We start from the raw sequence: 14,855 nt of genomic DNA, 5'->3' as shown, positions 1-14,855 counted from the left end.
AAACAAAAGTGCTGGCAGGTCGATAGACACACAAACAAACACAAACATACACACACAATTCAAACTTTCGCAACCAATGGTTGCCTCATCAGGAAAGAGGGAAGGAGAGGGAAAGACGAAAGGATTTGGGTTTTAAGGGAGAGGGTAAGGACGTCATTCCAATCCTGGGAGCGGAAAGACTTACCTTGGGGGGAAAAAAGGACAGGTATACACTCACTCACACACACACACACACACACACACACACACAACTGCAACAACTGCTATTCTTTTCCCTGAATTAACATTTGTCCTGGAAGCCAGGAGTATTTAGTACCTTCCTTCATGAGGCTTTGTGGATGGAAGAGGATGTCCTGCATTTTCTCTGTTATTTTAACTTCCAAGTATATGCATTGAATAGTTTGAAGGGCACTCCTTAGGCAGAGCAGATGGGGAATATAATAGCCCAATGAAGCCTCTCATGTATTGTGGATACTATCAAGGGAAAACCATAGAGAAGCCAAGAATATGCTCATATAATACTTCACAAAACATCAAATTAAAAATGTATGTAACAGGAACAAGCTTATTGTTCACAAATAAATTGTGAGGCTGGGTTTAAAACAAAAGGAGAAACAGTTTGAACTCCAGAGGAGTAAAGTATTAGTAAGCCTAAATCATCATGAAAAACTGCCACCAGTTGGCAACAGTGGCTTTCTAACCTCAGCCAAAAAACTTCGTACAATGCTGGTATTGTGGGCATATATTGCCAACACAATCCCTTCGGGTGAATACCATCATTGCTATTTAGATAGGTAGGCCTCACTGCTCATTACAGAGGGTACTCTTAATCTAGCCAGAATCACACACAAGCCTTCTAGAACTGGAGTAAACATGCGTGTGTTAACCATGACAACTTTAAATCAAGTATGAGACCCAGAAACATCATGTTAATTGTGTACCTCACTTGCAAATTTTTTATATTATAAATACAATGAGAAACCTGCCTCTTCAACCCACACCTCCAAGTTCTTAAATGAGAGCTACAACTGAAGTCGCATCGCCTTAGAAGGGGGGGGGGGGGGGGAATGTTACAGGGTAAAATATATATAAATATTTTTACAGCAGAGAAAACTAAAATCAGTCACAACTGTTTCCTCCCAAGAATTCTTATGTTTCTGGCAGTAAAATATTTCTATTCTCTGTAAAATCAGCTCACAAAATTGCTATTTAAATTCAGGATGCATTAAAAATTGGTCTGTAATTTTTACGCAGAAATTTCTTCTTCTTCATCTCATCTTCTTCACTTCAAGCATAAGGGCTTTCTTTTGTTTTGCCTGTTACAGTACCCAGCACTTCCTTGGCATGATCCAAGGTTATTTGGGTACTATTAGTAATTGGGAGAATTCATATGGCCAGCTTATGGGGATTGTGCAAGCATAGTTGGATGGTGGGGGCTGCTACTTTGCAGCCTTCCAACCTATCCAATTTTCTTTTAAGGCAGTTGACATCACATCAGCTGAGAAGAGTGCTCCACCTACCATCTTCAAAGGATGCCATGGGTCTGATGATGGTCATGTGATATGACCGAAACCGGTCACCTATGTTCTTGTAGCATACGTTGTGCGATCAAGACTGAATTTTAGAAAGAGAAAAAAATTTAAAGTTCTTTTAGGGTTTACTCTCCTAGGAAGCTTGACTTTCCTATGCTCAAGAGTCCTACCTAAATTTCACTTATAGCTGGAGATGACAGGGAAAAGGACACAGTAAGGAGAGGTTTCATATAGGAGAAAGGGACCAATAGGCCATTGTGGGACAGACTTTGTCTGGCTTGGGTGACCCTTTCAGTAGCTAAGCTACCATAGGTGTGGCCCTCAGGATCCAAAGCATACAAACCACCTCACCTCACCTGCATGGACAGTGGTATGTTAAGTCTGTCCCTGTCCCCTCCTCCCTCCCCGAGGAGTGGACAACTACAACAAATGAACAAACATGTACATTTACATGTCACATAATACTGTTTTGTTGTAGAATTGTTTTTGCGAGACTTTTGTTGTTCTCTATTGATACATTAAGAAAGAAAATTCCTTTCATTTTGCAAATTTTGACAGCAGACTGTACATACCAGCAATAAAAGCTCACTCAAAAAAGCAGAACTCGTACTATATCTTCGAGGTTCACCAAAGTACAGTGCAACCTATCCATATTCACTAACAGACATTCCTACTAAACTTCATGCTAAATCACAGTATACTGGACACACACACACACACACACACACACACACACACACACACACACACACACACACCAACAACAACATGCTCATGAGTCAGCCTTCCAGCTTACATATTTTTATTGCGAAAACCTTGAAGCCTATGTAGTCGCTTGCATTTAGTATAGGCAACTTAACAATAAACTAAATTGATGCTTCATAGACATCAAAGGCTAGAAGCACTAAATGTGGTTAACATCGTTAAGCGTTTGGACACTGCACTTCGTGTGCAATAACTGAAATGCTCAGGTTCTTATATCTGTTATTCTTGCTGCTATGCAGTAGTGCGTAACACTATTCCTGATTAGCAATTTGAATGTCAATCGTTTATGCAACTTAGTGGCAAACATAGTTCATATGTTCGGGTAAATAACAGAACACTGACACTTCTTGCGACTGCAAATACTATGCCACACTTAAACGCAACGAGAAAGAATTACAATCAATGCAGAAGTAGACTACTTGCGTCCAAAGGAGAAACAGCAACAAATTTTCCAGTAATCCTTCTCATAAGTTTGCGGGGACATGTGGTACACGCTGTGCGCTAATGTTTAACGCGTATTTTTAATTTTGTACATACTTTGTCGTGTATGTTTTAAAGCTGGTGTGTAGTTATCGGCACCTCGTACAATGGGACATTAAATGAACCTGGGACCAATAATTAACAAGTACAATTACCTTTCTATGCTTGCACTATTAAATAATTAATGTATTGGCATCACATTATGCTGTACACTCATGACGTTTGACAATCCGCAAACGTCAGGCAGAGCTGTTTCGCGAAAACTTATACCATACAATACATCAAAACAGACGATGACCGAAGAGAACTCTGGGTACGCGATTTTTTGTTGACATGTCAACTTCAAGCAATGTTCCACTTCACTTTGCTCCGTTCAAAGATACACAGACAAGGCAGTTCGGAATGTGTGAGTTTGATGATACTTTTATGCTGAGGAAAAATTTATGTGAATTCATTCGCAACGCCACAGCATGAATGTAAAGTTAGGTCAACATAAAAGAAAACCGAATGTAAAATTTGTGACAAAACGTTTTAGCTGCACTAGATCGCCACATCAAAATTGATGTCATAGGGCAAAGACTGCAATTTATACCGTGGCCTCTTGTGTTGGCAATGACTGCTCTCAGTGTCATATCTTTATTTGAAAAATTCCCATTTGATTGACGCACTTTTACTGAAGATGACATCTTACCAAACACAGTGAGAAATAAATGGACATCAAATAGTGTGCTTGATAGCTGAAACCTCTTAGCTGATGGTCTTCAACCAATAAGTGAAATGACCGAGTCATCATAAACTGGGTTGATGCGAACAGGATTAGACAGAAACCTGATAGATACAGCCCCACAAAATGTAGGGCAAGTTACTTGCGTAAGTTAAAACGAACAGAGATAAGAAAGAGATACTAAAGAAAAATTCAGAACTGCAAATGACACTCGAGTGAAACTAGATTTTCAGAGGTGAAAAATTAAGAAGAGAAGGAAACAATTATCTGAGTAGAGAGAACCGCTCACCTGAGCCTAAACTGACAATATTTGGTGAACTTGACTGTGAACTACAAATAATGATTATATAATTGTTGAATTTAAAGCTAAGCATGAAACTGATTATGTATGTAAACTTGTATCTTGCCCAAAATAATACTGTGAATTTGAAATAAGCTTTCTTCAAAAGATATGGAATGTCATAGGAAATTTTGTTTTCCTCAGTGTGCTAGATGTAGTCATTGTTTCCAAATCGGACATTACATCGACCTTACCCAAGCCCAGAGGTCATGCAAAAAAATGCCAAAAAGTTTGTTATCTATCGCTGTAAACCTTGATTTTTTCAGCATTGGGTCAATCCATATGAAGTGGTCCAGTGATGGTTGCTTGACCATTTTTAAATATTTTAATTTTTTGATATGTGATTGCCCTATATTTGAGACGTTCAAAACAGTTTTTTAAAATAATTTATCTTGTAACTTTACTGGATGGCGGCCATCTTTATTTGTAGGTGCCTGACAATTATTCAGTCTGGAGACATTAGCGAACATTTGAATATCTCTGCACTGGTTTAAGTTACAACACAGCAACTGACATGATTGTTTTTATAAAAGTGTCATCTACAACACTGTCTATTACACAAAACATCCTAAATTCAAAATTAACCGGTCAAAATGATCTCCAAAGCTACACATCCAAATTTTCAAAAATCCACTTTTAGTGATTTATGAGAGTCTATTTTTTTCCTATAATTAGATATCGTACCCTACTAGCCTCATATAGAGCAAGAACACTTACAAATGTTTCCTTAATTTTTTATAAATTTTTGAAATTTGAAAATTTTCAATTTTTGTAAATATTGGTGTTAGTTATCTCAGGTGAGACGGAACACAAAAAATATTATTTTCGCGCAGTTTGTACACCTACATGATAGCAATGTACTTTTAAAATTTCAACACTGATATCTGACTGAGAACAAAGATATGCACTTTTGAAAATGAGGAAATAATTCACATTACTCTACAGCTGATATTACAGCTGTTGCCTATTTAAATGGTTTATTGTTTCATTGTAATTAAATTTAATTGTGACATATATTTAGTTAACACTATCACCCAATATTCATTTAGTTTATTTATTTTTAATATTGCAATATTAAACAATGGGAGCTTTCGCTTTTCTTCTGTGGTAATAAAAATGCCTATTTACATTTAGGTTTGTTGTCAATAAAGAACTACATTATTGCTGGGTGTGGCATTGTGGAAATACATTATTCCTGGGTGTGGCACTGTTGTAGTCAGTCTGTTCTGAAACCTCTGTTAGAGTGGATGTACATACTTCATCGAGAGTGTAGAGTGTGTTATGTACTTTGTACTGTGTGTAATCTGTAATTAATTTTGAGACATTAACTGGAATGCAATAACATGGATGAACAGTGCTCTGTTGGACAGATAGCAAGTGAAGTGTCTCACAAAACAGTTTACGGTTCAGTTTCAAAAAACTTGAAACATGTCAATGACTTTGATGAAGTTAGACAAACTTTGTTTAAATTCCAAGTAAGTTCTTCTGTAACATTAGTGTGTTTTTGGAAGAAAGTGATGTGATCCACTTAAAGTTCATAAAAAGCCTATTACTAAAGGTTTGAGGGAAATAAAACTTGAACATTTGTCGTTTTTCTGTGAGAGTGAAACAGCTTCCCAAGTGAAACATAATGTGATTCCTGGAAATTCCCTGTGCCCAAATTGTTACTCAAAAATATTTGTTGTGAATCCAAAACCAGAATCATGTAACCTTGTTAATGACATTTATGTTCTTGATGAGGAAGCTGTTAGCATATTGGATTTTGATTTTTCTAAGTTAGATGTATCTCCTGCTTCAAAAATAATAAAATTAAGTAGCAGAAAAAGAAAAGCAGCTACTGAAAATAAGGTACAACAAATTTCAGACAAAATTAGAAAAGACTTTGAATCATGCTTTAATAATACATATACCAAAATTATTTCTAAAGAAGAAGAAAACCTACCACCAGCATCATCTGACACTGAATATTTGAGCTTAATAGAGAAATTAAAAATTAAATGTTCAGTGACATCTAAAGAGGAAAAAGTTAAAATTTTAAGTTTGCTCCCTGACTCATGGTCAAGAGAAAAAATAGTTCATGAATTCAATGTTTCTCATCGTTTGGTTAAACTAACCCAAAAATTAGTGAAACAGCAAGGCATTCTTTTTTTAGGAAAGAAGAAAGGAGAAGGTATAAGTGAAGAAACAGTTAAAAAGATTCAGCAGTTTTTTGAAGATGGTGAAAACAGTAGAATGTGCCCAGGTTGCAAAGATAGCGAAAGAGTGGTTATAAATGGAGTTAAAGTGACAAAGCAGAAACGACTAGTGCTGTCAAATTTAAATGAACTTTATGTAGATTTCAAAAATTCTCATCCTAAATGCAAAATTGGAAGGTCAAAATTTTGTGACCTCTGCCCTAAGTGGTGTATTTTGGTTGGATCGTCAGGGACACACTCTGTATGTGTTTGTTTATATCATCAAACTGATGATTGTGGTTCCAAAACTCAGTGATACAAAGAGTTAGTAGATTTAATAGTCTGTGACACTAACAGTTGTAATTGCATGATGAGTTTGTGTCATAAATGCCCTAGTAAGGAAACTTATTGAATTGTTTCACGAATATGATGTGGAAGTGCCAGACAGTATTACCTTCAAACAGTGGGCCACAACTGAAAGGGCAGGAATGATAACAGTGGATAAATCTCAGGAAGAGTACTTGGAATCTTTAACTGATAACTTACAAAAACTCAAAAGTCACCACTATGTTTCTAAAATACAAAATAAGCGTTTGAAGGACAAAAAAGCACAACTTCATAAAACTAAATGCATGGTGCTAGCTGTTTTTACAGAAAATTTTACATTTGTGATTCAGGATGCAATACAAGGGTACCACTGGGTCAATGACCAGGCAACAGTGCATCCATTTATTCTCTACTTTAAAAATGAGAAAGATGAAGTTTGCAGTTCTTCAATTTGCATTCTAAGCAACTACTTGGAGCCCAAAACTTTGGCTGTACATGTGTTTCAAAAATATGTAATAAATTACATAAAAGAAAATTTTACCAAGGTTGAGAAGCTGATATACTTTTCAGATGGAAGTGGTAGTCAGTGTAAGAACAAAAAGAATTTTTCAAATCTGTGCAACCACAAAGTAGACTTTGGGTTGGATGCTGAATGGCACTTTTTTGCATCTCGCCATGGTAAAAATGCATGCGATGGAGTAGGAGGTAAAACAAAATGTGATGTAAGGAAAGTCAGCATACAAAGACCAACCGCAGACCAAATTATCGCAGTACAAGACATGTATGTCTTTTGCAAGGATAATATTAAAGGCATTACCTATTTTCTGATCAAGAAAGAACAAGTGGTTCTGCACATGAAAACAACACTTCAAACCAGATTTGAAAAGTGTATAGCAATAAAAGGAACAAGGCATTTCCACAAATTCCTTGGCATTGCAGAAAACTTAGTTCGATGCTATGTAACATCAGAAACCGAAATTTATGAGGATCATTGTGTCAGTAAAATCACATCTCTGTCTTTAACATCGAATGAGTTAGTTGCATGTGTGTATGATGGACAGTGGTGGCTTGCAGAGGTTGAAAGAATAAGTTTAGAAAACAATGATGTTTTTGTGCATTTTTACCACCCTGCTAGCCTAAGAACATCATTCAAGAAATCTACTAGTGACAAAATTTGGATACCAATGAAAAATGTTTAAAGGAAACTTTCAGTGCTTGAACTTACCACAGCAACTGGGAGGTCTTATTCTATATCACAGAAGCTGTCTGAAAAAATAAGTATTCTTAACATTCACCACCAGATTTAGGAACAGTTGCATCTCGAAGGATGTTAATTGAAAATATTTATTTTAAGTATGTCAAAATAATATAGATGTTAATTTAAGTGCTGTTTCCACTTTTTGTATATAATTCAGTATCTTACTTCAATCACAATTGATTATATCCTGCCAATATCACACATAAATAATCAACAGCCATAAGATCAGTTGTAGAGTAATGTGGATTATCTCCTCATTTTAAAAAATTCATATCTCTGTGCAGTCAGATAGCAATGTTGAAATTTTTACAGTACGTTGCTATCATATAGATGTACAAACTGTGCAAAAATCATATTTTTATATTCAGTCCCACCTGAGACAGTTAACCCCAAACGTTAGAAACTAAAAAATTTCAAATTTCAAAAATTCCTAAGAAATTAAGGGAACATTTGTAAATGTTCTTGCTGCATATGAGGCTAGTAGTGTACGATATATAATTATATGAAAAAATAGACTCTCATAAATCACTCCTTCTTTGTTATTTTTGGGCCTGAAAAGTGGATTTTTGAAAATTTGGATACCGAACTTTGGAGGTCATTTTGACTGGTTACTTTTGAATTTAGGGTGTTTTGTGTAATATACAATGTTGTAGAGGACACTTTTCCAAAAACAATCATATCAGTTGCAATGTTGTAACTTAACCCAGTGCATAGATATTCTTATTTTTGCTAACGTCTCTAAACTGAAACTTCGAAGCGCGCTTACAAACGAAAATGGCAACTGATGGGTTATGCATGGGGATCTTATCAACTTGTACCACATCAAAAACAGCCTGAAGATGACGCAATGGAGCGTTGAAACTGGTAGCGACAAAATAAAATAAAATCATAAGGATGACTGTAGGTGTTTTTATTTTTTGTCACGATAGTAAACGGCTGTCGTCCCAGAGACCTCCTGTTAAAAGGATGGACATACAAAAACTTAACTTTTATTGGACCATCATCTGGATTGACCCTGTTCTATAATTTGTTGTTGCATCACACTGTACCACTCTGCAGTAGAAAACTGAGCCATTTCACTTCTGTTTCATTCTGTTTCTTATTATTGCTAAATAATTACTTTTTATATTGTAGGCAAAGTGTCTCTCAATATAGTCTTTACCATTAGATTAAATAAATTTGATTTCACACTGGAAAATGAACTGAATAATTTGTGTCTTACTGCACCCACTCTTCTCTTACATTATGTTTTAAACCATCTTTGACACTGACTGGAATATTACTATGGTTATGACAGTCTATCGAAATGGTTAAACTTTATGTAGTTTATAGCATAACAATCATCTAGCTAGCATAATACTTAATATACAAAATGAAAATGACATGCTGAATGGTGTTAATGAAACATGAAAAATTAATACCTCTAAAGATATGATCTGGCATTTATACACCATTTCATTGAAAGTATATGGATGGATACCTAATACTGGACATTAATATGGGATGTGTCCACCTTTCGCCTGTATGATGATCTGAACTCTACTGAGGACAGTTTCACGGAGGTGTCTGAATATCTGTGGAGGAAAGGCAGCACATCCTTCTTCAGGAGCTGAAACCAGAGAAAGTAGTGATGTTGGACGTTGGGTTCTAGAATGAAATGGGTATTCAAACTCATCTCAGTGGTGTTCCATTGGGTTCAGGCCAGCAACATAGGCAGGCCAGCCCATGTGAGAGATGTTGCACTCCACAAACCATTGCCTCCCAGGTGCTGCTTTATGACAGCGTGCATTGTCATGCTAATACAATCAGTCACCATCTCCAGGCTGTCCCCCTGCTGTATGTACTACACAGTCCTGTAAAATGTGTTCATATCCTTCTGCATTTAGGGTTATATTAAGTACAATAAAGGGATTATCCAATATCCATGAAAAATACCGCATATCGTAACATCATCTTCTCCCTACTTCACTGTTGGCACTACACATGACGACAGGTAACGTTCTCCAGGCATTACCCAAACCCTAACTCTTCCATCAAATTGCCACAGGGTAGAGCGAGATCCGTCATTCCAAATCGCACATTTCCAGTCATTCATTGTCCAGTGGCGCCCCTCTTTACAGACCATCTCAAGCATCACATAGCACTGACTACAGAAATGTGTGGCTTCTGAGGAACTGCTCAACCATTGCTCAGTATTCTTTTCAACTCCCTACGTGCAGTCTTTCTGGTAGCTGGACGGCTGGCAGCGCTTTGTAACTCATGAGAGATTCCTTCCACTGATTATATGTGGTTTACTACAACCACACATTGCAGTGCTCGGTGGTACCTGTCTGTCAGTACATGAGATCTGCCTGGTCTTGGTTTAGCTGTAGTTACTCCTCCACATTTCCATTTCACAGTCATATCACCAGCAGTCGACTTGGGCAGCTTTAGAAGGCTTGAAATGTCTTTGATGGAGTTGGTACACAGATGAAATCTAATACCTAGCCCAAATTTGAAGACGCTGAGCTCTCCTGACTGACCCATTCTGCAATATTTGGTTCTCTAATGAAAACACAATACTCCCTGCCTCCTTTTATTCTGATGAGAGCACCTCTAACGATATCTAGTGGGAAATTCTGCATTAAATAGGGGTGTCTGGATGCTTTTGATCAGACATTGCATTTGGCTTGAAATGCAGTGCTGTGGATGGAAGATGCATCACAAAGTTAATATGAAAACCTGAGTTCATAGCAAACATAAGTGACTTGATTTGACTTAGTCTGGGAGACACCAAAACTAAGTTCATTGTGCAGTTTCTCTTCCTATGATTCTATCAAAGCCAGCCAGTACCCCTGAAGAGTAGTAGGAGACCCTTTTACCAGGTCTTCATTAGACACAGTCTTTTCAGTAATAAATGACCCAAATATTTTGTGTCTTGTGTCCTTCAGTTCTTCACACTCAAAGATTAAATGTGATGCTGCTTCATCCCCCACAACATACAGTCTTCACTTAGGGGTTTCTTTCTCTATACCTATCATGTGTAGGTGTTTTGTGAAGTTCACACAGCCACTCATTAGACCTAATTTACCTCCTTTTTAAACCCAGGATTGCAGAATTTTTCTTAAAATGTGGTTTTGACATCAATAGCTTACCATGTGTTTGCATTTGCATTTTAGATCAAAATTCTATATGCTGCCCCCTGATCCAGCTGCATAATTTAGATTTTACACGTACCTTAGTGGTGGTTAACACAGGTTCCAGTCCCACAAATGGTGTCATTGACTCTGCTCTGATTAGCTGATCAGATTGTTTAGTACCACTAATTCATGAATGGGCTGGGACACACAGTAGGTTTATCTGGTTGCTTTCCGCTATCCTCATAAGGGATTCATGTCATTTTGCAACAACCTTTGATCTCATTGCAAGGGGTGACTGAGACAGAGATTTGAAAGCTACTTGACTGTCTGAATGAATGTACAATCCTTGTAACACCTATGTAGATTCTCCTCTGTCCACATTTCCAGTAGTGAATATCTCTGCCTGTAATCCTGTGGCCAGCTTCCCTAGATAGATTGCACACTGTAGTCTAGGCTGTACTTAGTATACACTGCCCCCCCCTACCCAATCACCTTTGTCTGTTTTCGACCTGACTATGTTTCCTGACTGATATCATGGTTCATTCTTCTGCTGCTTCCTACTTCCAGTTGTTACACTGGAAGGTTTCTTGCAGCAGCTGGAAGCTGTTATACAGGGAGAGTCACCTAACGTTACCGCTGGATATATTTCGTAAACCACGTCAAATACTGACGAACCGATTCCACAGACCGAACGTGAGGAGAGAGGCTAGTATAATTGTTTAATACAAACCATACAAAAATGCACGGAAGTATGTTTTTAACACAAACCTACGTTTTTTAAATCGAACCACGTTAGTTTTGTTAGCACATCTGAACATATAAACAAAAAAAACAAATACGTAATCAGTGCCGTTTGTTGCATTGTAAAATGTTAATTACATCCGGAGATATTGTAACCTAAAGTTGACGCTTGAAACCTCCGACGTTCAGTTGCGTGTTGTAACAAACACGGGCCACGGTCGGCGAGCAGCATCTGCAGGGGCATGTTTACAATGACGACCGTGTTTACGAGTGTGTCTGTAGTGCACTGTTGTGGTTTGGTCTAGCTGTCGCAGTGTCCGCATGTAGCGGTTGCTGCTATTGTTATTCTGCATTCGTCTCCGCACGCAGACCAACTGTAGTACACCGTGTTACCACACGTCTGTGATAGTGTAGTGTTGTGGGAACTGTGACCATGGTGCATTCGAACTCTGAAAAGGCGGAGATGATACTCATCTATGGCGAGTGTCGACGAAATGCAGCTGAAGCCTGCAGGGTATATGCAGAACGGTACCCGGACAGAGAGCATCCAACGTGCCGCACATTGCAAAACATCTACCGCCAACTGTATGCAACAAGTATGGTCGTAGCACGCAAACGGATCCGTAACAGGCCCGTCACAGGAGAAGCGGGTGCAGTTGGTGTGTTAGCTACTGTTGCCATGAACCCACACATGAGTACACGGGACATTGCGAGAGCCGGTGGACTGAGTCAAAGTAGTGTCATGCGCATACTGCATCGTCACCGCTTTCACCCGTTTCATGTGTCGCTACATCAGCAATTACATGGTGATGACTTTAATCATCGAGTGAAATTCTGTCAATGGGCATTAACAGAGAATGCGTTGCTGTTCTACCTGTTTACCGATGAAGCGGGTTTCACAAACAACGGGGCAGTGAATCTACGGAACATGCATTACTGGTCCGTGGACAATCCTCGCTGGCTCAGACAGGTAGAGCGACAGCGACCGTGGACTGTAAATGTATGGTGCGGAATCATTGGCGACCACCTCATTGGTCCTCACTTCATTGCAGGGGCCCCAACAGCTGCAACATACATCGCGTTTCTACAGAATGATCTGCCAACGTTGCCCGAAAATGTCCCACTGGAAATGCGTCGACGTATGTGGTATCAGCATGATGGTGCACCTGCACATTCCGCAATTAACACTAGGCTGACCCTTGACAGGATGTTCGACGGGCGTTTCATAGGACGTGGAGGACGCATAAATTGGCTAGCCCGTTCTCCTGATCTTACACCTCTGGACTTCTTTCTGTGGGGTACGTTAAAGGAGAATGTGTACCGTGATGTGTCCTCAACCCCAGAGGATATGAAAGAACGTATTGTGGCAGCCTGCGGCGGCATTACACCAGATCTACTGCGGTGTGTACGACATTCATTACGCCAGAGATTGCAACTGTGTGCAGCAAATGATGGCCACCACATTGAACATCTATTGGCCTGACATGTCGGGACACGCTCTATTCCACTCCGTAATTGAAAACGGAAACCACGTGTGTACGTGTACCTCACGTCTCATGGTAATGTACATGTGCGTCACTGAAAAAGACCAATAAAAAGTTGTTAGCATGTGGACGTAATGTGCTGCTCCAGTCTTTTCTGTACCTAAGGTCCATCACCGTTCCCTTTGGATCCCTACTTAATTCGGTGATCTCCGATACACACGATCGAACAGCGGAGGAGTGGTGCTCAAGCGTCAACTTTAGGCTACAATATCTCCAGATGTAATTAACATTTTACAATGCAACAAACGGCACTGATTACGTATTTGTTTATATGTTCAGATGTGCTAACAAAACTTACGGGGTTCCATTTAAAAAAGCGTAGGTTTGTGTTAAAAAACATAGTTCCGTGCATTTTTTTATGGTTTGTATTAACCAATTACACTAGCCCCTCTCCTCTCGTTCGGTCTGTGGAATCGATTCGTCAGTATTTGATGTGGTTTACGAAATATATCCAGCGGTAATGTTAGGTGACTCACCCTGTATAGTCAGATGGCATTTTCCTGGCCATTCCAGTATTTAACACGTCACTATATTAGTGTAGGATTTTGGGTGTCCTAAATATACAAAGTTTCTCCCAGTTTTTAACTTGTATAATATTGCCATTACTTTTGTTGTAACCCAAATGTGTAATGGGGGCATGGCTAGCATGATCTCTATCCTAGAAGTGTGCTGCTACTTCCACCTGTTATGGCTAGTCAGCCCAATTGCTGCACCTTCCTGAGCTCCTTAGTAGCTGCTTTCTGTTCTACTTTACTCCACCATACTGTATCCCCATAGATTATAATAGGTCTGATTACAGATGTGTATATCCAGTACATGCTGCGCAGGCTTGGACCCCAATTTTTATTACAGACCATTTTAGTGCATGTGAGAGCACCTTTTACCTTGGAACTTATATTCTTTATGTGAGCAGTCCATGTTAGTTTCACATCCAGGGCTACCACTAAGTATTTCAATTCTCCTTCTATTGATATAATTTTGTTGAGGAGCTTAATATCACAGTATGTCTCCTAGATATGCTTCCTTGTGAATGACACTCCAGCAGTTCCTGGAACTGACCCCTAGATCCTCTTTGTTACGCCAATTTTGCACAATGCTCACAGAGTATTGTTCCTGCGGTACTTGCAAATTTGTGAAGTATTACTATGACAAAATTGTTTGTATATCCTTGGCAAAAACAACCTCTGGCATTTAATTCTTTAATGAGTTCATTCACCACCAGGTTCCACAGTAATGGGGACAAAACCCCACATTGCGGACAGCCCCTGGTGGTATTAATCACCATTTTCACGTCCATCATGGTGGCTGCTACTTTTTGTTCACTCAACATGGTCTTAATCAACTGACATTAAAGGTCTTAATGCCATGAAATTCTGCACCTCTAACCATGAGTTTGAAAATTTTATTGATAAAAGCCCTCTTAATATCCAGGAAGATGCAGATAGCAATTTCGTGAAATGTAGAGATTTTTCTATCTCCCCAACAAATTGCTGAAGTGTTGTTTCACATAATTTGCCTGACTGATATGTGTGCGCGTTTTCACCTCAGTGTTTTGGTTTTCTTTTCAGTTAACCTCCTTTCTCTAACATTCACATTAACAAGTTTGTCTAACGTCCTTCTAAGGAAGGAGAACAGACTGATTGGTCGCATATCCTTCTAAGGAAGGAGAACAGACTGATTGGTCGCATATCCTTAGCCTCAGTATGGTCAGTCTCCTTGCTCCCTCCAAGCATTAGGAATGACTCCTGCTGCTACAGTGACTCTAAACAGTCTACATAGGAGTCTGATTAATTGCCTCTCCTGCTTGTTGCAGTAGAGCTGGAAAAAATCCATCTGGGCCCGGTGACTTGA

The 14,855-nt window shown here is 38.8% G+C and overlaps 1 protein-coding gene across 1 annotated transcript in view; it reads right to left on the bottom strand.

Annotated features, from left to right (window-relative positions):
• LOC126183866 (WASH complex subunit 1-like) overlaps positions 1-3,351 on the bottom strand; it is a 70,881-nt gene extending 67,530 nt beyond the window's left edge. The window contains exon 1 of the mRNA XM_049926158.1: positions 2,933-3,351. The gene's annotated coding sequence lies outside the window, so the exon portion shown is untranslated. The remainder of the gene's footprint in view (positions 1-2,932) is intronic.
• Positions 3,352-14,855: the final 11,504 nt, after the last annotated feature.

This window comes from Schistocerca cancellata, chromosome 4 (genome assembly GCF_023864275.1).
Source record: "Schistocerca cancellata isolate TAMUIC-IGC-003103 chromosome 4, iqSchCanc2.1, whole genome shotgun sequence".
Taxonomy (NCBI): domain Eukaryota; kingdom Metazoa; phylum Arthropoda; class Insecta; order Orthoptera; family Acrididae; genus Schistocerca; species Schistocerca cancellata.
Note: the sequence above shows the minus strand (reverse complement) of the source record. Positions and strands in the feature narration are given on the sequence as shown.